We start from the raw sequence: 24,011 nt of genomic DNA, 5'->3' as shown, positions 1-24,011 counted from the left end.
GAATGATACATCTACAAGCCAGGGGACACCATGGATTGCTGGCAGCCATTAGAAGCTAGGAGAGAAGAATGGAAGAGATTCTCCTACAGTCTTACGTAGGAACTGACAACTTCGCTGACATGTAGATTTCAGACCTTCCAACTCCGAAACAATGACAGAATACATCTCTATTGTTGAAAGCCACCCAATGTGTGGTAATTTGTTATAGCAGCCCTGGGAACCTAATACCATGATAGAAAAAAATCTTAATTATGCATGAAAAAATCCTTTCTTCAATAAACACAAAATTGTTTTAAAATGTTGTAATGTAGAAATATAGGAGTTATTTTCTGTAGTTAGGCTGTTTACTGCAATCATTCTTGTCTGCTTCTTAGTCTTTGCTGTAGAATGTATAATAAAATAATGAATGAATTTTAAATGCTTAATATGCTGGAAAATGTTTTTGTGAATCCAAACAATACATACAGAAAATGAACACTTGTTATTAAAATGAATGTGTATTTCTTTTCCAATAAAATGTAATGAATATAAAACAAGCAATTATTTTACATTTATGAAGTTCTTATTGACTGCTTTCTACCAGTCATTTTAATATAACATCAATACCATTATGTAGTACCTCAGTTCTTCAGAGGTATATCAGTTCTTAGTTCACTGCTTATTAAGAAATTAAATTTTATAACTGTACACAGTTTTGAGTTGATACTTTTATATATTCATTTTGTTTTAAACATTGTTTATTACTATATGATATTTGGAGTTTGTAGGGTCTTTTGGGAGGAATGAATTTTATCTATATTTCTTTTCTATTTCATGTAATATATGATATATGCTTTGGGCTCAAAGTCATTTGTATTGAATTATTTATTATGTTACAACCAATAGTTTGTAAAAGAATACATTATGTTTATGTAGGTTTTTTAAAATCTCTTAAAATTTACTTCCAAGCATTTGAAAATCATATTTTCTTTGATCTTGCAGAGTATTACACATCTTCACAGGTTTATCAAATTATTTTTTCTGATTTTTGTTTTTAAATAAGTAGAAATAATGATGAGTCTACACTACAGATTTCTTAAAAAGCAATTTTCATTTCAGATCTCTCATTCAAAAAAATGAGGTAGCTCTTTTAAAAAAAATTATTTTTTAGAGAGAGAGAGAGAGAGAGTGCATACAAGCAGGAGGAGTCGCAGCGAGAGGGAGAAGCTGACTCCCCGCGGAGCAAGAAGCCCAATGCAGGACTTGATCCCAGGACCTGGGATCATGACTTGAGCCAAAGGCAGATGCTTAACAGACTGAGCCACCCAGGCATTCCAAAATATGAGATAATTCTTAATGGAACATTCAAAATGTACAATAAATAAAAAATATTGTATCCACACTTTTAGTTCATTAAAAAATGTCTATATTCATTACATAGCATGTATTTAAAGCTGACTATTTTGGTGGGGAAGAGGTCGTGGCTGGCTCAGTTGGAAGGGCATGCAGCTCTTGATCTTGGGGGTCATGAGTTTGAGCACCATGTTGGGTGTACAGATTACTTATATAAATAAACTTCTTTTTTTATAAGAAACATTTAGGAAGAAATCAAAAGCACTTCCCACTTCTCTTCTTTTTCATAGTTTTATACTATATTATCCATTAGATTAATAAATTTACTCAATTTAAGGTGATTGACATTTTTACCTTTTTTAATTGAAGTATAGTTAACATTGTTTTCAGGTTTGCACCCTTGTGATTCCACAATTCTGTACATTACACTATGCTCAGCACAGTAAGTGTAGTTACTGTCACCTTACACCAGTATTATAATATTATGGACTATATTCCCTACACTGTACTTTTCATTCCTGTGGCTTATTTATTTTAAAACTGTCGTCTGTACCTATTAATCCCCTTTACCTAACTCACCCATCCTGTTAATCCCTTACCCTCTGGAAATCACTCAGTTTTTTCTCTGTATTTATGATTTTGTTTCTGGGTTGATTTTTGTTTTATTTTGTTTTATTTTTAGTTGTTTGTTTTTGGTTTGTGTTTTAGATCCCACATAAAAGTGAAATTATATCTTATTTCCCTTTGACTTATTTGCCTTAGCATAATACCCTCTGGTTTAGCTATATGGTCACAAATGGCAAGATTTCATACCACATCTTACTTATCCACTCATCTATTGATGGACACCTGGGTTGCTTCCATAACTTAGCTATTGTAAATAATGCTGCAGTAAACATAGGGATGCATATATCTTTTTGAGTTAGTGTTTTCATTTTGAGAGGTTAAATATACAGTGCTGGAATTAAAGTTGTGTGGTATTTTTATTTTGATTTTTTTTTTTTTAAAGATTTTATTTATTTGACAGAGATCACAAGTAGGCAGAGAGGCAGGCAGAGAGAGAGAGGAGGAAGCAGGCTCCCTGCCGAACAGAGAGCCCGATGTGGGGCTCGATCCCAGGACTCTGGGATCATGACCTGAGCCGAAGGCAGAGGCTTTAACCCACTGAGCCACCCAGGTGCCCCTTATTTTGATTTTTTGAGGAAACTTCATACTGTTTTTACACCAGTTTACATTCCATCAACAGTGCATGAGGGTTTCCTCTTCTCCACATCCTCACCACCATTTGTTATTCCTGGTCTTTTTGATACTAGACTTTCTGACAGGTGTAAGGTAGTATCTCATTGTGACTTTGATTTGAATTTCCCTAATTAGAGATGTTGAGCATTTTTTCATGTGTCTGTTGGCCATCTGTGTATCTTACTTGGAAAAAGTATATTAAGTTTCTATGCCCATTTCTTAATTGGATTATTTGTGTCAGTATGGAATTGTAGTAAATTCTTTATATATTTGGGGTACAAATCCTTTACTGGATATTCTTTTTATTTCTTTTATTTTTTAAAAAGATTTTATTTATTTATTTATTTGACAGCGATCACAAGTAGGCAGAGAGGCAGGCAGAGAGAGAGAGGAGGAAGCACGCTCCCTGCAGAGCAGAGAGCCCTATGTAGGGCTCGACCACAGGACCCTGGGATCATGACCTGAACCGAAGGCAGAGGCTTTAACCCACTGAGCAACCCAGGTGCCCCGGATATTCTTTTTATTTTTTAAAAACTGTATATTTTAGATTTATTTAGAGCCATTTGCCCATGTTTATAGACTATTTAGTGTACTCTAACAGTTCCCCTCAGTGAGATCCTGGCCTAAACATATTTGCTTTGCTTGTATAGTAAAAGAATAACATTAAAAATGAAGCATTTGATTTGTTCTTCTTGTTTTTAAACTCCCTTTCCCTTTCTCTGTTCACATTGCTATGTGAATTTCTTATACCAGCTGAGGTGGCTTTATGTTTCCAATTCACTGTAGAAAAAGAAATATGAGGCAATATTAGCATGTAATCTCACAAACTAAGACCTACCTGTTAGAATCGTTGTAATGGATAAGAATTAACTAAAATTGCTTATGGTCAAAATTGTGTAATTATTTTAATTAAGCTTCTTTTCTATTGAGTTTTTGTGATTGCTGTATTAATCTAATAGATTAGTTGTGTGTACACAACATTCTATAATAGGGGTAAGTATTAAAGAATAAAAGAGAATTTTTTTGAAGTGCCTCATAAATATAAATTTAGTGATAGAAATCTTGATCAGAGATACATTTTTCTCAGAACCACAATGCCATATGTTCGATGTTGAATGAAGCATGGTTTGTAAAAAAATCAGCATCATATTCTAAAGAGGCTGGATTGTATAACAAGCATAACTATTTTTATATTATTTTCTCAAATTTCATCTGTTTATAGCTACTATTTCCAGCTAATGTTTGGTAACACACAGCATGATCTGCAGAAATATTAAGAGAAAGTTTAAATATAAATTATTTTTTCTAAGTCTGGTGATAGCATAAATTTCCCAAACCATGAAAAAAATTCAATGGAATTAATTATTTAAGATTCAGTGGTGATAGTTCATAATGCCTGTTATTTAGATGGACCTTAAAATTCTTCACAGACTCTTTGGGCAGCCTCATTCTTTTCTTATATAATCTACCAAAATTGTTGTACTATAAAATAAATAAAATTTAATGCTCTGATATGCAAAGTAGAAGGTTGCCTCTTTGGTAATGTCATATTTCCTTAAGCAGTTCTTTACCTTAAATACTGAACAAGTTTTCTACCATTATTAGCTTATGCCCTATTAAAATACATCATTGCCCTGGCACTAAAATACAAAGGTGAAATCAAACAATAAGATGGGCTCCATTTCTCATTCTTGAATAATTGCTTCTGTCCATTAAACTCCATCCTTATGCTTTGGACAATATACTTGTCTGCCCTTGCACAGGGTGAAAATTTGCATTGTTACACTATCAAAGAGTATGATTCCTTATTCTCTCACAAGGAAAAATATTATCATCCAACTCTTATAGGTGCTAAATTGAGGAGGAGGCTGTTTAACTTTGTAAATTACACCATTGGCTTTGGACTCAGAAAAACATGTTTGAATTCCAGGTCTGCATATATTAGTTGGATATATAAACTTGGGCATGTTCTTTAATCTCTTAAATCCTCATTTATTTCACTTTAAGATGAGGATAATACTGGTATTTTCTCATCAGGTTGCTATGAATCAAATAGAAAATAATAAATATTTATGAGTTAACTGAAAGTTGTAATTACCAAAATGTAACTCAATTTCTGGACATCATGATTAAGGATATGTATGCTTTATTCATGGTAATTTTAAGCTCAGCCTCTGCATTACTAGCAGCAGTTGTGACTGGGTTATAGTCAGCTATATTATTTGGAAAATTTATCCCCATTTATTATTTATTTAATACCCCCAGTGTTTAGAATATATTGACATGGTATATAAAACACAGTTACTGCTCTTTTGGAGCTCCCACCTATAAGAAAGCAAAATGGGGGGAAAAAAGAACCAGTTGCTAAAGTTATTTGATCTTCATTTATGTTGGAGAAAGTATTTGTCCTCCTATGCTTCCATATCAGCAAGTAGCCAATCTACATGGTCCTTATATTAAGATTCTTTTGAGGGGGGAAAAGAAATGAGTACTTTGTGAAATAAGAGATAGAAGATTGCTATAGGAATATAAAAAAGTTTCTTACTTTTGCACTTTAAAGTCAATAAGAAGGACTAAATATGTGTGTTATAGATGTTAAAGGGAAAATAACTAGAGAAAGGTAAGGGAACTGTTTATACTAAGAATGAGTTGATGACCTTTTTTACAGCACCATAGAAACAGATACTACAGATCTGAATCCTGTAATTCCCACCTCCTTATCTTCATCTTGGCACTTATAAATCTCGTCCTTTATCTCTATTTTGTACTCCTACATCTCAGTGGAGAGATTAAACTTGCTCCTTTTCTATTTTATCTGGGACTTAGATCAACTAATTTTGCTTATCCCTCCAGTCTTTAATCTGTTCCGGATAGTATCTTTCCTTCAGTCTACAAACATACTCAAAAGTGCCCCAGGCTAAAAGCAAACAAGGACTTGGGTGTCCTGGGATCAAGCCTCATGTTAGGCTCACTGCTCAGCCAGAAGCCTGCTTCTCCTTCTCCTTCTGCCTACTGCTCCCTCTGCTGTGCTCTCTCTATCAAATAAATAAAGAAAATCTTAAAAAAAAAAAAAAAAAGGTCCAACAAGGGCTAAAATCTCTCCCTGACTCTGTTTTCCTTACCAAAATACTGCACCCATCATTCTGTTTTGTTTCATTACTTGCCTTCTTAAAGTCTATGCTACCTCCCAATTCTTCACCTGTCTTTCATTTTTCCAATCCATAACTGTCTATATTAACCATTCTCTTAAGGATTACTGGTGGTGTCAATTTTTTTTTTAATGAACATTTCACAAATTTACATGTCATCCTTGCACAGGAGCCATGGTTATCTCATCTGTATCATTTCAATTTTAGTGTATGTGTTGCTGAAGTAAGCACAATGATGACCCCTTACTACCAGACTCAATATCCTAATCTCCCTTTTGACTTACTTTGTCTCCGCAGTGTTTGATAATATTGATCTGTGCTTCCATAAAAACCTGTTCTCCATTGCATTCTCCAAAATCACTCCTTCTATAGCCTTATTTCTCTCACACTCTGATTCCTTCACTAGATTCTCTTCCTCTGTCCCATCAAGCCAGACCATGTCTAATGGGATTTATTCTCATGGTGTAGGTAGTCTGAATGAATGACTACATTTATTGAAGGCAGTACTATGAAATCACGTCATGATCATCTGTGGAACAGATGAGAGTTGGGTATCTTACCAAGATAACAGTGGGAGGAACAGAGATTGGAGTCTTCCTGGATGTTAAAATTGACATCAGAGTTTTTACTAATCAGGACTTCAGCTTTGGTAATGGCAGACAATAACTTAGAATAACCATCTCACTAAGAATAATTAGGAAATCTAGAAAAAGTGTTCTTGTTTTTATTTTTAAATAAGATACCTATTTGAAAACACTGGAAAGCTAGTAAGGCAGTGAAAAATATCTGGGAGAAGAAGGAAACTCAAAGAGGTTACCCCAGAATTTGTAACTTCCAGTTGCCAATTCCAGAAGAGGCAGCTGAGAAAGGGAACAGAACATTTGACAGTCTTATGAGGAGTACAGGTGAACTTGAATTGAATTGGATCTTGATTAAGAACTAAAACTCAGTTTCAAGTCATCTTAGTCCTTGAAATTGGATTAAATCGATCCTAGATGCCAGACTTCCTAAACTTGACCAAAGCAATTTTAAATACTCTGGGGGTGGGGGGGGGAATCTTTCACCCAAATCACTTTTATAATTTTTCATATTCAGTGTCCATTACTGAACCAGAAAATAACCAGTCATGAAGAGACAAGGCATGACTTTTAAAAAAAAGGCTTTATTTATGTATTTCACAGAAAGTACAAGCACAGGGATTGGTAATGGGAGGGAGCAGCAGGCTCCCACTGAGCAGAGAGCCCAGAATGGGCCTTGACCCAGAATGCTGAAATTATGACCTGAGGCAAAGGCAGACACTTAACCGACTGAGCCACCCAGGTGCCGCAACAAGGGATGATTTTTAAAAGCAGAAGAAAAATACAGATAATTTAAAAGTATTCGTGGGATATGCAGACAAATGCTATCAATATGCTGAAGGAAATAAAAAATTACTGAAAATATACACCTTAAAGATGTAGTTCTCAAACTTAAGAACTCGGTTGATTAACTAAAAAGAGCAGATAATACCCAGCTAAAGATAAATCATGAACTGGAAGGTATTTCAGAAGGAAATATCCAGAATAATGCATGGAGAGACAAAAGAAAATACAAAAACTATGACACAGGAGTTACAATAAATGTCTAATTCATGTGTAACTGGAATCCCAAAAGGAGAAAAGAGGAAGACAAAAAAAGGAGTAGAAGTCATTTGAAGAGAGAAAGGCTGAGAATATTCCAAAACTGATAAAAGACATTAAACTACAGGTTCAGTAAGCCTCAAAAATGTACTAGGAACAGAATCTTAGAACCTGTTGGGAACCAAAATCAAAGGCAGAAGGCATTCTCTAGGAATATGGCTCATATGAGCTATTCTTGGAGAACAGTAACTATTTGATGATAAAATAAAGCAAACCAAGATATGAAAAATAAAATTAAAAAAATCAGCAACTGAAAATTTTGGTGAAGGACACTGTGATAAGCTTGGATAAGCTTGCTTGTATCTTTGTAAATGCAAATCTAAGAATAAACAAGCATGGTTATGGCTACAGAACAGAAAACAAGCTCAAGTCTTGAAAATGTAAAATTAACAGAACTCACCAAAATTATGAGGTTAAGAGGTCATTTTATAGGGAAGTATTAGTGTACCAATTTCTTTATTTTTAGAGCAAGAAGTCAATACTGTCAAAATTTGAAACATAGTTTCTTTCATTTTATTTTTTTATAATTTTTAATTTTTTTTTAAATTTATTTTCAGTGTACCAGAATTCATTGTTTATGCACCACACCCAGTGCTCCATGCAATACATGCCCTCCATAATACCCACCACCAGGCTCACCCAACTTCCCACCCTCCACCCCTTCAAAACCCTCAGGTGGTTTTTCAGAGTCCATAGTCTCTCATGGTTCATCTCCCCCTCCTATTTCCCCCAACTCCCTTCTCCTCTCCATCTCCCCATGTCCTCCATGTTATTTCTTATGCTCCACAAATAAGTGAGACCATATGATAATTGACTCTCTCTGCTTGACTTTTAAAAACATTCCAACCTCAAGGGTGCCTGGGTGGCTCAGTCAGTTAAGCATCTAACTTCAGCTCAGGTCATGATCTCAAGGCCTGGCATCAGGCTCCATGCTCAGTGGGCAATCTATTTCTCTCTCTCCCCCCTGCCACTCCCCCTGCTTGTGCTCTTTCTCTCTCCTCCAAATAAACAAAATCTTAAAAAAAAAAAATCCCAATCTTTTTGTACATTTCATAATTGTAATAAAGAGGTTCTGTTGTAGTAAAAAAAAAAAAAAAGGATTCAGCAGTTCTTTGCTATAATTTCTTTTCATTTAAATTCAAGTAAAATGAAATGTTCTGTTTTTATTTAAAAATAAGATTCATCAAGAGTGCCTGGATGATGCAGTCCATTCAGCAGCTGACTCTTGATTTCAGCTCAGGTCATGATCTCAAGGTTCAGAGATCAGCCCCACATTGAGCTCTGTGCTCTGCATGGAGTCTGCTTGGGAATTCTCTCTCTCCTTCTGCCTCTGTCCCTACTCTCTCTCCATCTCTTTAATATAAACCATTAAAAAAATAAGATACATCTTTAGATGTGTCCTTTTTGTAAAAGGTATTTTGCTGATCTATTTACTCTTAGTGATATATGAAAGATACTCTTTGTTAATGATGTTAAATTCTAGGTGAAAGAATTTGGGTGTTTATTCATTCTGTGTTAACCTAGCTCAATGTAACTCTTTATAATAAGTACATATCCATTTTACAAAAACAACCTAGTTGTTAGTATTATTATTTTTAAAGAGCACAGGTTTTGAAATCTGACAGACCTGTGTATAAATGCTGGCTCTGATGCTAAATAGCAGTGTAGACTTAGAAAATTTACTTAATCTCTGAAACTCACTTTTCTCACTGAAAACTGAAGTGGTTTTTTTCAGGTGATTATATTAAATGTAAATATGTATATATAACACTTAATCCACTTATGGCCAAAGCAATCAATATTTATATTTTTATTTTCATTTGTTGAGTTCTGGCTGTTTTGCCAGTTTGTCTTATAAGCTAAAATAAACAAATTGATCTCTTTGCTTACTTGTCTGTAAAGTAATGGGATTTGTATGAGATATTCCAGCATACCGTCTACCTCTTCTAGAGCTGACTCTCATCTACATGGTTACTTTGCAATCTGTTGTGTTATTCCATCACCACCTCCCCTTCCCAAATCTCTTGCTGTGTTCTTGTCACAGTTGATTGGGCCAGGGGAGGACTCTGGTACAAACTAGATTAATCCTAGCTGCAAGTGACTGTTCCAATCTAGACCAATAATGCATTCTTTTCTTAAAATTTTTTATTTAATTGAGAAAGAAAACTCTTAGTCTCTCTTCAGTGTCTGAAAGATATAAAACTGTACTCCTTTTTTTATTATGTTCAATTAGCTGACTTATAATACATCATTAGTTTTTGACATACTGTTCAACAATTCATTAGTTGCATATGACACCCAGTGCCCATCACCACATGTGCCCTCCTTAATATTCATCACCCTGTTACCCCATCCCCCTATGTCCCTCCCTTCAGTAACCCTCATTTTGTTTCCCAAAGTCCAAAGTCTTTCATGGTTTTTCCTCCCTCTCTGATTTCTTACCATTCAATTTTCCCTCCCTTCCCCTGTAGTCCTCCATCCTATTTCTTATGTTCCACATATGAGTGAAACCATATGATAACTGTCTTTATCTGCTTATTTCACTTCACATAATTCCCTCCAGTTCTATCCATGTTGATACAAATGGTGGATATTCATGGCTGAGTAATATTCGACTGTATATATGTACCACATCTTCTTTATCCATTCATCTGTTGAAGGGCATCTTGGTTCCTTCCACAGTTTGGCTGTTGTGGACATTGCTGCTATGAACATTGCGGTGCATGTGCCTATTCTTTTCACTACATCTGTATCTTTGGGGTAAATACCTGGTAGTGCAATTGTTGGGTTATAGGGTAGCTCTATGTTTAAAATCTTGAGTAAACTCCATACTGTTTTCCAGAGTGGCTATACCAGCTTGCATTCCCACCAACAGTCTAAGAGGAGTTCTCCTTTCTCCACATCCTCACCAACACTTGTTTTCTGTTTTGTAAATTTTTGCCATTCTGACTGGTGTAAGGTGGAATCTTGTGGTTTTAATTTGTATTTTCCTGATGGCTAGTGATGTTGAGCATTTTTTCATGTGTCTGTTAGCCATCTGTATGTCTTCTTTGGAGAAGGGACTGTTCATGTGTTCTGCCCATTTCTTGACTGGATTATTTGTTTTTTGGGTCTTGAGTTTTTAGAGGTTCTTTATAGATCTTGGATACTAGTCCTTTATCCATAATGTCATTTGCAAATAACTTCTCCCATTCCGTGGGTTGCCTCTTAACTTTGTTGACTGTTTCTTTTGCTCTGCAAAAGCTATTTATATTGATGAAGTCCCAAAAGTTCATTTTTGCTTTTGTTTCCCTTGCCTTCAGAGACATATCTTGAAAGAAGTCACTGTAGCCAATGTTAAAGAGGTTACTTCCTACGTTCTCTAGGGTTTGGATGAGTTCCTGTCTCACATTTAGATCTTTCATCCATTTTGAGTTTATCTTTGTGTATGGTGTAAGAGAATGGTCCAGCTTCATTCTTCTGCATGTGGCTGTCCAATTTTCCCAGCACCATTTATTGAAGAGATAATGTCTTTTTTCCATTGGCTATTCTTTCCTGATTTGTCGAAAATTAGTTGACCATAGAGTTGAGGGTCCATTTCTGGGGTCTCTATTCTGTTCCATTGATCTATGTGTCTGTTTTTATGCCAATACCATGCTGTCTTGATGATCACAGCTTTGTAATATAGCTTGAAGTCAGGCATTGTGATGCCCCCAACTTTGGTTTTCTTTTTCAACAATTCCTTGGTGATTCAGGATCTTTTCTGCTTCCATACAGATGTTAGTATTGTTTGTTCCAGCTCTGCAAAAAATGTTGATTGTATTTTGATAGGGATTGCATTGAAAGTGTAGATTGCTCTAGGCAGCATAGACAATTTTACACAGTTGGTGGAGCTTGTGACTCTTGATCTCAAGGTTGTGGGTTTGAGCCCCACACTGAAGGGAGAGATTACTTTAAAATAAAGTCTTTAAAAAAAGAAATGGGTTACACAATCAAATCACGGAAAGGGTATGGATACGGCTAGGCTTCCAGAACAACACATCTGGAATGAGAATATTCCCGGGAGTAACTCTCCAATTCCTATCTTTTAAGCTCTCCAATTCCTATCTTCTTAAGAGTACTCATTTCCACCATGTAAAAAAAGACTGAGTATAAATTCCAGAGAGAGAATTAAAAGATGGGAATTGGAGAGCTACTCCTGGGAACATTCTCATTCCAGACCTCGTTTTTTTCTGGAAGCCCAGTTGTATCCCTGACCTTTCCATGATTTGATTGTGTAACCCATTTCTTTTTTTGAAGATTTTACTTTAAAGTAATCTCTGCCCACAGTTTGGGGCTCAAACCCACAATCTTGAGATCAAGAGTCAAATGCCCCACCAACTGAGCCAGCTAGGCACCCCAATGTGTAACTATTCTTGGACTTTATACATCACTATATTCCTTCCTTCTTCCCTACCACTTTTCTTTTTTTAAATGAAATAACTTCTGGTTGACATTCTCTTATTTACAATTAAATCAATACAGGTTTGGAATAGATGACTTTTAAGAATTATTTCACCTAAATTTAATAATTCCTTAAAATATGTTCTTAGACTTTCCTTGTTTATTAATTCACCTAAATATAGTCTTCATGATCTTAATAAACATCTATGAATTACTTTACATGCACAACTGTACCATACATATCTAGTTTCTAAGCAATAAAATAAGTTCCTCAAATTTATCAAAGTGGAGGTCACATGTCTTTGTCATTAGTCTTTCTAACCAGATTTGAAAACATCCATTTGAGAGGGTCTGTCTAATCCATGGAACTTTCATTTAAATAATGGCAAACATCTTATATTTCTTCACAGTGCTGAGATGGCATGGTAAATAATGAATATGTTCTCTTTTTGTACGTACACATATTCTTTGTGATTCTACTTCTCTCTTTTTAGATGGCACCATGTCTACCTCTTTATCTATAAAATTATTTTCACACAGAAACCCCTTTGATGATGAAGAAAACCATGTTTTAGAGCCAGCCAGATGGTTTTCCCATTTCCTGTTATGTATATACACATATATTTTTCATGGCGGGTAGGGATCATGGAGAAGGAAAAACAAAAACAAAAACCAAAACCTATAGTGAACATTGAACCTATCTTGTTATTCTAGAATCTATCATTTTTCCTTTGAAGAAATTCAACATTTGTCTTACAACCAGAGAATAAACATCAGCTGCTAGAGAAAGCTATTGAATTTCAAAATCCCTTTGAAATGTCACATTAACCTGTTTTACTTTCAGTCAGTTCTTTAAAATATCAAACATTTCCTGATGACTCCCAGATCTAAGACTGCTTACATTTCTCTAACTTAAAAGTTTGTTTCCTTCACTTGCAAACCAACTGTGGTGAATGAATCAGCACTGTTTAGGCCTGGGAAAAGTGGACCACAGCTGTAATCTGTGTGCAGTCTTTCTACAGGTAGTTTAATTTGTGAATGTTGAACAAGGTCAAATGCTGAATCTGGTTGATTTGGCTAAAACTACAGAGTTTTAGCCTTCTATTTAGCCCTCCATTAAATTTTAATCTTTACAGCTGTATTTGTTTCACAGATCACTTTTTATTCTGAGATATGTAGAAGTCAGACAATAACCATTAACTTATTATTTTACTCAACATCTATTGAGCATCCACTTGTTAGGTGCTGGGGGTAAAATAGTAAAAGAAATTTGTGCCCTTTGTTCTTGAAAAGCCACATTATAAACTGAGAAACAGCTATGTAATTTCTGAGAAGTTAGAATATAATGGGTTAAATTCTGTAATTGAGCTTAAAATATTGAGAACACAAAGGAATGAATAAGTAAATGAAATTTTCTTCTTTCAAGCAGAATTAGATTTATAATTTAACCATTTAGTGTGAGAGCTATAGGAAGTTTGTGCTGTATCATCAACAGCTTAGTGTCTTGGGACATAATCAACACCAAATACCTTTCCTTTTAATGCCATCAGTAGTCTTCCTGTCTTTTTTTTTTTTTTTTAATTTTTTATTTCTTTTCAGCGTTAACAGTATTCATTGTTTTTGCACCGCACCCAGTGCTCCATGCAATCCGTGCCCTCTCTAATACCCACCACCTGGTTCCCCCAACCTCCAACCTTCTGCCCCTTCAAGACCCTCAGGTTGTTTTTCAGAGTCCATAGTCTCTCATGGTTCACCTCCCCTTCCAATTTCCCTCAACTCCCTTCTCCTCTCCATCTCCCCTTGTTCTCCATGCTATTCGTTATGCTCCACAAATAAGTGAAACCATATGATAATTGACTCTCTCTGCTTGACTTATTTCACTCAGCATAATCTCTTCCAGTCCCGTCCATGTTGCTACAAAAGTTGGGTATTCATCCTTTCTGATGGAGGCATAATACTCCATAGTGTATATGCACCACATCTTCCTTATCCATTCGTCTGTTGAAGGGCATCTTGGTTCTTTCCACAGTTTGGCGACCGTGGCCATTGCTGCTATAAACATTGGGGTACAGATGGCCCTTCTTTTCACTCCGTCTGTATCTTTGGGGTAAATACCCAGTAGTGCAATTGCAGGGTCATAGTAGTCTTCCATAGTAGTCTTCCTGTCTTACACCTATTGTTGGTTGTTCTTGTTCACTGAGCTCCATGCACTTTCATTTTCATGATATGATGTACACGTGTTCACATTATTAAGAAGGCTAATACTCATAGACGTGGATGACTACCTTACAATAATTGTGAAATGTTCTACCCGAATGAGACATTTCATCCTAGAACTAGGATTTCTTTTATTTATTTTCCTAATAAATAATAATTTTCTAGAATTAAGATTCCTTTTATATATTTTATTTATTTTAATTACTTGGAGTACAGTTGACATGCAATGTTACATTAGTTTCAGGTGTACAACATAGTGGATGATTCAACAACTCTATACTATACTGTGCTTATCACAAGTGTAGTAGCCATCTGTCACATACAACACTATTACAATAGCATTGAATATATTCTCCATCTTGTACCTTTCATCCTCATGACTTATTCATTACCTAACTGGAATCCTGTACATCCCACTCCCTTTCACCCATTTTGCTCATCCCTCACACCCTCTCCTCTGGCAACCACAATTTTGCTCTCTGTATTTATCAGTCTACTTCTGCTTCTTGTTTGTTCATTTGTCTTATTTTTTAGATTCAATATATATATAAAATTATATGATATTTGTCTTCTCTGTCTGACTTATTTCACTTATAATACCCTGTAGTTCCATCCACGTTATTGCAAATGACAAGATCTCATTCCTTTTTAGGGTGGAGTTATATTCCATTATATATGTCCACAATGGACATATATGTTACTTCCTTATCTGGGCTATTGTAAATAATGCTGCAGTAAACACAGGATGCATGTAATTTTTTGAATTGGTGTCTTCATTTTCTTTGGGTACATACCCAGTAGCAGAATTACTACATCACATGGTATTTATGTTTTTAGTTTTTTGAGGAAACTCGGAACTTATTCAAAGTGTCTGCACCAATTTACATTCCACCAGTAGTGCACAAGCGCTCCTTTTTCTCTACATCCTTGCCAATACTGTTATTTCTTGTGTGTGGTGTGTGTGTGTGTGTGTATATTTATTTTAATCATTCTTCCAGTGATAAGTCATTGTGGTTTTGATTTGCACTTCCCTGATGATGAGTGATATTGAGCATCTTTTCATGTGCCTAGTAGCCATCTGTATATCTTCTTTGGAAAAATGTCTATTAAAATATTTAGGAATAAACTTAACCAAGGGTGTGAAAGACTTGTACCTGTACTTTGAAAATGATAAAACATTAAAGAAAGAAATTGAAGACAACACAAATGGAAATATATTCCGTGTTCATGAATTGGAAGAGCCAATATTGTTGAATGTCCATTGTACCCAAAGCAATCTATATATCCAGTGCTACCCCTATCAAAATACCAATATTATTATTCACAAATAATCCTAAAATTTTTATGGAATGCCAAAAGATTCTGCAATCTTAAGAAGCAATAACAAAGTTGGAAGTGTTACAATCTCAGATTTCAAACTAAAGTTCAAAGCTGTTGTAATTGAAACAGTATGGTACTGCACAAAAAATAGACACATAGATCAATGGAACAGAATAGAAAGCCCAGAAATAAACCCATGCTTATATGGTCAATTAATCTATAACAAAGGAGGCAAGAATGTACAATGCAAGGAAAACAGGACAGCTACATGCAAAAGAATAAAACTGGACCACTGTCTTATACCATACACAAAAATAAGCTCAAAATGGATTAAAGAACTAAATATGAGACCTGAAACCATGAAACTCCTAGAAGATAATACAGTAATCTCTTTCACATTGGCCTGAGCAACATTTTTCTAGATATATCTCCTCAGGCAAGGGAAACAAAAGCAAAAACAAATGGGTTATACCAAAATAAAAACCTTTTGCACAGTGAAGGAAACCACTAACAAAATGAAAAGGCAACTTACTGAATGGGAAAAGATACTTGCAAGTGATATATCTGATAAGAGATTAATATCCAATATCCACATATCCAAGATATGTGAAGAATTTATACAATTCAACGTGAAAACATAAACAAAGGGGAGTTGGAGCAGAGAAGGGAGTTGAGGGAAATTGGAAGGGGAGGTGAACCATGAGAGACTATGGACTCTGAAAAACAATCTGAGGGTTTTAAAGGGGTGGGGGGTGGGAGGTTGGGGGAACCAGGTGGTGGGTATTGGAGAGGGCACGGATTGCATGGAGCACTGGGTGTGGTGCAAAAACAATGAATACTGTTAACGCTGAAAATAAATTTAAAAAAATTTAAAAAATAAATAATTTGATTAAAAAATAGAATTAAGAGGGACACCTGTGTGGCTCAGTTTGTTAGGCATCCAACTCTTGATTTTGAGCTCTTGACTGAGCCCATGTTGGGCTCTGTGCTCAGCAGGAAGTCTGCTTGATATTCTCTCTTCCTCTGCCCCTTCCCCTGCTTGTACACACACACACTCTCTCTCTCAAATAAATAAATCTTTTTTAAAAAAGCAGATTTAGGGGGCACCTGGGTGGTTCAGTGGGTTAAGCCTCTGCCTTCAGCTCAGGTCATGATCTCAGGGTCCTGGGATTGAGCCCCAGCTCCGGCTCTCTGCTCAGCAGGAAGCCTGCTTCCCTCTCTCTCTTTCTCTGCCTGCCTCTCTGCCTACTTGTGATCTCTCTCTGTCAAATAAATTTTAAAAACTTAAAAAAAATAGATTTAGTATCCTTAATATTTTTGAATCTGTAGTCTCCTTTGAGAATCTAATTAAAATTAGATCTTCTCTATAGAAGGTACACACAGACTAATTTTGTATAATATCAAAGGATTATAAAATCCTCTAATGTTTATCATGGGCTCCTGTTCAGTGACTCTACCACTGGAAAAACATGTCAGTTCAAGTTACATTTCCCAAATTTTACCCTGTGAAACATTTAAGGATAAAGGCTGACAATTTCTACCTTTAACTTCACCTGGTTCCTTCATTCCTGGATGGTTCAAGCTCCCTACATTGTTTTTGAGGATGCTAATTTGGGTATCAGCCAACTTGGTCAGTGTCCCAACAAAGCTAATCTGAGCCCCTGTAGCAGTTTTGTGCTAGGCACAAAGAACAGAAGAGAGAAAAATCATTCCTGAGGACATGAGTAAATCAAATATTCCAGACTAGTGCTGTCTAATGGAAATATAATCCACCAATTCAAGCCACATTGTAATTTCTAATTTTGAGAAGTCACATTGAGAAAAGTAGAACAAAACAGTTCAAATTAATTTTAATAGCATAATCTATTTAAACTAATATATCCAATATATTTCAACATGTAATCAATATTAAAAAATAAGATATTTTCTATTTCTTCTTTTGTACTAAGTCTTTGAAATCTGGTATATATTTTACATTTAGATCATATATCAATTTGGAATAGCTACATTTCAATAACACAGTACTACCAGTGATTAGTGGCTACCATATTGAAGAGCACAATTTTAAGCCCAGAATAAATGCCAATCTTTATGTATGTCTGGCTTTGTTATAGCAGTGATTAATTCTTCACCTTTTAAAAAAATCCTCTCCCCCAATATCATCTGGGAAGAAATGAATAAACAGTTTATTTTCTTCCTTTGTACTGCATCTCACATTGGAAAGAATGTAAGCCATGCCCCCTGAAATCATAGAGTATAGTGACCTGGCCAGGAAGAAGCTACATCTTTTCATTCCTCTTCCCTAAAGGGCCAATGAATTTGGAACAGGTACAAAACAGCTTTAAAAATAAAATAACCAAAAAATCTTTGTAACCACATCCAAAATCAAACTAATTCATGCTAGCTTCCACTCTAAAATTTGCTTCAGGCTGACTACAGTAGGGTTACCCTTCTGATCAGCATTGAAAGATGACGGTATGTTCTGGGTGAATCAATGCATTCCTGCCTAGGAAACAGATAACCACAGCATATATGAAGCCAGGAATGATAGTTATAGTGGAAGATATTTAAAACACATGATTTTTTTTATTAGTTTCAGAGATAGAATTTAGTGATTCATCAGTTACGTGTAACACCCAGTGCTCATTACATCAAGTGCCCTCCTTAATGCCTATTACCTAATTTTCCCTTCCCCCCACTTACCTCCCCTCCAGCAATCCTCAGTTTTTTTCCTAGAGTTCACTGTCTCTTATGGTTTGCCTCCCTCTCAATTTTCATCTTTTTTTAATTTTTCCTTCACTTCCCTTATGCTCATCTGTTTTGTTTCTTAAATTGCACATATAAGTGAAATCATACAGTTTTTGTGTTTCTCTGACTGACTTATTTCACTTAGCATAAAACCCTCTAGTTCCATCCATGTCATTGCTAATAGCATGATTTCTTTTTTTTTTTTTTTTTTTTTTTTGATGACTGAGTAATAGTCCATTGAGGATGTATACCGTGTCTTCTTTATCCATTCATCTGTCAATAGATATCTGGGCTCTTTCCATATTTTGGCTGTTGCCAACATTGTTGGCAACAACTAACATTGTTGCTATAAACATTGGGGTGCAGGTGCCCCTTTGAATCACTTTGTATCCCTTGGATAAGTATCTGGAAAATGATTATTTTTTTAAAAAAGAGGGGATGGGAATCTTCCTTCCCCAACCCCTTCACCACTCATAAAATATTACTGTCTTATTCAGGTATTGCAGAATATTTAACTGAATAATCTTGAAGAACAGTTACCAAACTACAGCTTTTATGCAGCAACTATTTACAGACACTTCTCTAGTGTTACTCTTCAGTTAATCTATTTCTTGTATGCATTCATTTTTGGAATAACAATTTTCATGCCATTGAATATAATTCCCAAAATTATCCTAGCCACCGATTTTTTACCCAGTGAAATACTCTGTTGTGTTTTTAAATGGCATCATTTGGAACAGACACATCATACTTTGAGGAAAGGGCACATTGTTAAGTTTGTTAAAAGCTATAATAGACATCTTGAATCTTTTTCTTAGAGTTAAAAAAAATCTCTCTGCTAGCAGTTAATAAATGTTAATAAGGTTTTTTTTTCAAAATACTGGCTATAATATTACAGTGTTAATTGTGTTACTCAGTGAAAAAAAATGCTGTGAGTCATATTTTATAGTTGTTACTTATACAATTTGGAGAACTTTTCAGGCACTTGATAAAGAATGAGGGGACTCCAAACCTGATAAAATGAGACTAGAAGACCATTACCTTTCTTTAATAAGGTTTAGGAAATTTGCAATTAAGAATAGACTAAAGCAACTTGAAATTGTGTTATGTATTCATACTCTGCAAACTCAACAGGACCTCAAAATAAGTTGATTTCAAAATCAAGGATCTCTTTTGCTATTCCTTCTTACCAACTTTTCCCTGCAACATGAGCTTAGTGTTTAAGGGGAAAAATATTTTTCTACTAAATGTAAATAAAATATACTTCCCTATTTTAGTATTGAAAGGTATATATAATACTAACCAGCTTCTATTCAGTGTAAAACAACTTGTGTTACCATCATGGATCAAAATAATTCCAGAAAAAAAGAATGTTATGTGATATTTAAGTTAGCTTCCACAGATGGACCAAATATGATAAACAGAAAACTCAACTACATTAAGAAGCCAGGGCAAGTTGGTAGGCTCTCCAGGATTAGGTGTTCATGTTTATTAACAGCAGATTGCTTAGTATGCTCATAGCTCATGGCTCAGAAAGGCCTGATTCCTTCATAACTAAAAGAAAATAGATAATTTAAAAGAACAAAAGTGAAATATTCAATTCTTGAAGTTTTTCACACTCCTCCCTGGAATACCCTTCACCTCTTCTGTCAATTAAATCCTTTCCATTGTCCAAAACTGAAATGTGGTACACATGAGAATATATTTTGTTTTCTGCTACTACAGAGAACATAATTGACTAAGTATCCAAGCTTAAGCATCAAGAAAGTCCTTGAGCCAAAGGTTTTTACTGCAACTTCCATGTAAACTTCCTTACCTCTCCTTCACTCAAGTCAGATGTACATCATAGCCTGATGGCTCTCCCAGACTTCTTCACTTCCTTTCAATTTCCATTCATGCAGGCATTTCTCTTAATAAACTTGCACATTTAATTCTGTCTTTGCATCTGTTTTCAGAGACCCTGGACTAATACATCAATTCAGATGCCTTTTTTCAGTTCCTCAAACTACTGTTCAGATGCCTTTTTTCAGTTCCTCAAACTATGTATTCATAATATTGTGCAAAAGAAGGCAAAGGAAATGGCCCTTTATCATTTGGCCCCACCTTATCACCCTGGCTGCTTCTACCATCTCTGTGCTCCAAGTACACCCAGCTCTCTACAAGTACCCGAGACCCTACTCCTTTGAAAATGCTATCTCCTTGCCTAAAATGATTTCCTCTCTAGTTTATATGACAGTGTTTACAAGACTACATGTAAGTCATCTCCTTTGGCAAGCTTTCCCTGACATCTATAAGAAGAATTTAGAGCGTGTCTTCCTCTGGCATCTATACTTCACTTAGCTTTCATGATCTTGGCACTTTTGAAGATAGGCCGGATATTTTTAGAGTGTCTTGAAGTTTGGATTCATCCAATGCTTCTTTATTATTGGATATATAACCATTATTACACCTGTTATGTATTTTTTGGCCAGACTGTCACACTATACTCTTCTCATTATATCTAATCAGTTGCACATGATGACTATTTGTCCTGTTACTAGTGTTGTTCATTTTGACTACTTTATCAAGATGGTGTCTACCTGGTTTCTCTACTTTTTGTTCCATCTCTAATTAACAGTGTACTCTGATATGTAAAAAATTCATTCCTTTCCTCACTTCACCTACTAGTAGTATTCATTGAAATTTCTTGCCTGGGTTAATTATTACTACCCTTATTACCAAATGGTGATTTTCTAAAACCATTATTCCATCTACATTTAATTGGAGGCTTTCCACTATATGGAGAAACTTTCTCTTCCTTCCAACTATTTAGTCATTCATTTATTTATATCGGTGGGGTACTTGCTAATTCAATGAGTTAGAGATTGTTCTTATCATTTATTTAAAAGTTACAGTTATCCTTTATTTAGCCAGCTAGAGGCCCCTCAAATTTACTTCTGTGTCCTTTTGACATGTTCTCATCATTTTTTGAGCATTTCCTTCTTTCTGTTACCAAAGATGATCCGGGTTCATCATGTTCTTTACAAGCCCCAGCCCTCGATTCAGTCATTTTTTTCAAGGAGCTCTGATTCATTTAGCATTTGACACCAAGATATAAGCACTAGGTATTCATTATTAGTAGGATGCTCCTGATCTCAGGCTCTTTCAGCAGAGAGCTAAGGAACTACACACACATTTACATCTATACTTACTTCTTTATCTATATGGAAACTGTCATCTCACTCTCATCCAATTCTAATCCAATGCCAGGTGGGTTTATTCAAGCTTTATATTTTTCCATATTTGTAACTCTTTCCAGTAACGAGAAACCTGAATCTTATTGTTCTTGATATATTTATTTATTTGATCAATCTCTTGGGAGGTAGCCAATCTTCTGATATTGCTGTGCCACCACCCTCTTTGTGAATATGCCTGCCCTGTGCTAAGCTTGGTCTCCTTGCACAGGCCTGCAACCTACCTTGACAGGTGTGACTCATGGCTATGGAAAAACAGAATGAAAAATGCTAATAAATTTTTTTTAAAGAAAGGAAAGAAACAAAGGGGAAGGGGAGAGGGGGAGAGATAGCTGCTAGCATTGTTTATAATTTTTTAAATACTTAAAAAGAGAGCAGCTTTAGGCTCAGAACCTTCTGTAAAGAATAGTATGTACCTAGAAATAATAACACTATTTTGTTTTGTTTTAATTGTCAATGTATTTTAGTTACCTGATCTATTTCTTTTCTTTAAATACTTTTTTTTTTTTTTTAACAGCTGAAAGGTCTCACATTTATTACCAAACCAACCTACTGGTGCAGAGGAATAGGAACAGAAAAATCATTTCCCTGATAAAAGCTATCTATTGGCCAGGTAGAAAGGTGTTTACAGGGTGATAGAATAGAATACATGATCTTCAAGGAGCTTAATTAAATACGTGGTGCCAATTAGGTGTGTCATCTCATGATGTGGGATGCCTTAGAGACCCAGCTTGGTTCTCCTCCAGTGCCTCCTCTTGAAGTTGTACCTGATTTTATTACCAGTTTTCATCCGAATCCACTGGGGAATGGGATGATTCTGCTTTTGTTTCTTGGCCAGGAATCGCTGGATCCTGAAAGTCTTGTGAGAAGACATGGTCAGAATCAGGGAGCAGCACACAACAGGATGGTGGGCAAAAAGAGAAAACATTAAATACATTTTTAATTGAGGAAAAGTCACATACTTTAATCAGAACAGTCCTTGAGCCTATAATTCAATGAGCTTTAAGAAATACATATACTACATTGAGACATAGAATGTTTTCATCTCCCGAGAAGATCCCAGTCAATCTCCACTGTCTGTAGGCATCCACTTTTGTCATTTATATCAGAACTGTTTCTGCTTCTTTGTAAATATTTTTAAGTAAAAGGTGTTAATCAAAAATTAAATAAGATACAAATGGTAAAGATAACATAAGGAGTACAGGATAGCACAGAAGGTATTATCAAATAATGGTACTTTGAGCACAATGGTTTGTTTCATGGACAGCTTGCAGAGTTGTTTCCTTTCTTTTTTTTTTAATTTTTTTAGATTTTATTTATTTATTTGACAGAGACCACAAGTAAGCAGAGAGGCAGGGAGAAAGAGAAAGAGAGAGAGAGAGAGAGAGAGAGGAGGAAGCAGCTCCCCGCCGAGCAGAGAGCCTGATGCAGGGGTCGATCCCAGGATCCTGGGACTCAATCCCAGGACCCCAGGATTCGATCCCAGGACCGCAGGATCATGACCTGAGCCAAAGGCAGAGGCTTTAACCCACTGAGTCACCCAGGAGTCCCTGTTTTCTTGTCCTTAGAAATGTTTCTTTGCCACAATGGGGACAACCACCAATGTTAGTCAGGCTAATGGATACAAGTTCTAGCCTTTCCTCTCTGCTCCCTTCATATGTACTCATTTTTCAAGCATTTGTTATATACCTACCATGTGCTGTGTTCTCCAGGAGCTATAGATAAATAAGAAACAATGCCTACATCAAAAATAGAGATGATCACCATAACTTGATTCCTGGAATTATTTTTAAATATGGCCAAAAATTCTTGTTTCTAATTTATGGATGATGGTCAAAATTTAGAAATCTATTCATTTGCAAGAGGAAAATTTCAGAGGCACTTGAAAGAAATGAAAAAAATAAAAAAGGAATAGCAAAGAGGGTAGAATTCCTATTTAACAACTTGCATGTGTTTAATAAAAAGAGTTTTATTATAGAATTACATCTGGCATTAACAAAAGGGCCACCCATAGTCTACAAGATATTAAGATATTAAACACTGAATCAACCCAACTGTGCTCAAACAATTGCCCTTCTCATGGTAAAATCCAACTAGAAGAAAATTACTTGGTTTGAAGATTTTTGTATTAGAGCCTTTCTTTCTAAATGTTAATCACTCCTTTTTTTCTCTACTTGTTTTTGCCCTTATATCTTTTTATTATTCAGCATCCAACCCAAATTGGGGAATTCCTTTTTTACGTTAGTTAGCACATTATTAAAAGGCACAAACATAGAACACAAAGTGATGCTGTCAAATGATCAATAGGTATTCATTCACTGGGCACTGTCCCCAAGGAGTTTATGCTCTATTTAGGGAAATAAATAACAATTAAATTTCTTAACTTAAGTTTTGAGAGGTATGAATTATAAACCCACTCATATACATTCCCTACTTAAAGATTATAGTATGACATTAGGTCACTGGTTACCAAGCAGCTTTTATTTATGAAGATCACTCACTCTCAGATATGCTACCTGAATTCGAGAAATTTAGCCACTCTGAAAAATGGAATGAGCTCCATTAATTTCTCCTTATAGAGAGTGGGGCAGTAGCAGGAGAATCTGTTTTACTTGTTAAACTTAATGGAATGTGAAGCAGACTACTTAAAGCCATGAATTCAGAAACAATCA

The 24,011-nt window shown here is 35.4% G+C and overlaps 1 protein-coding gene and 1 pseudogene across 12 annotated transcripts in view; one reads left to right on the top strand and one right to left on the bottom strand.

The window, feature by feature from the left end:
* The window catches only part of LOC111150262 (methyltransferase like 15), a 398,977-nt gene that overhangs the window by 195,908 nt on the left and 179,058 nt on the right, over positions 1 to 24,011 (top strand). The window lies entirely within an intron of this gene.
* LOC111150264 lies at positions 21,861 to 22,244 on the bottom strand (annotated as a pseudogene).

The sequence above is a fragment of the Enhydra lutris genome, unplaced genomic scaffold, assembly GCF_002288905.1.
Source record: "Enhydra lutris kenyoni isolate GAN:26980312 unplaced genomic scaffold, ASM228890v2 scaffoldscaffold22, whole genome shotgun sequence".
Taxonomy (NCBI): Eukaryota; Metazoa; Chordata; class Mammalia; order Carnivora; family Mustelidae; genus Enhydra; species Enhydra lutris.
Note: the sequence above shows the minus strand (reverse complement) of the source record. Positions and strands in the feature narration are given on the sequence as shown.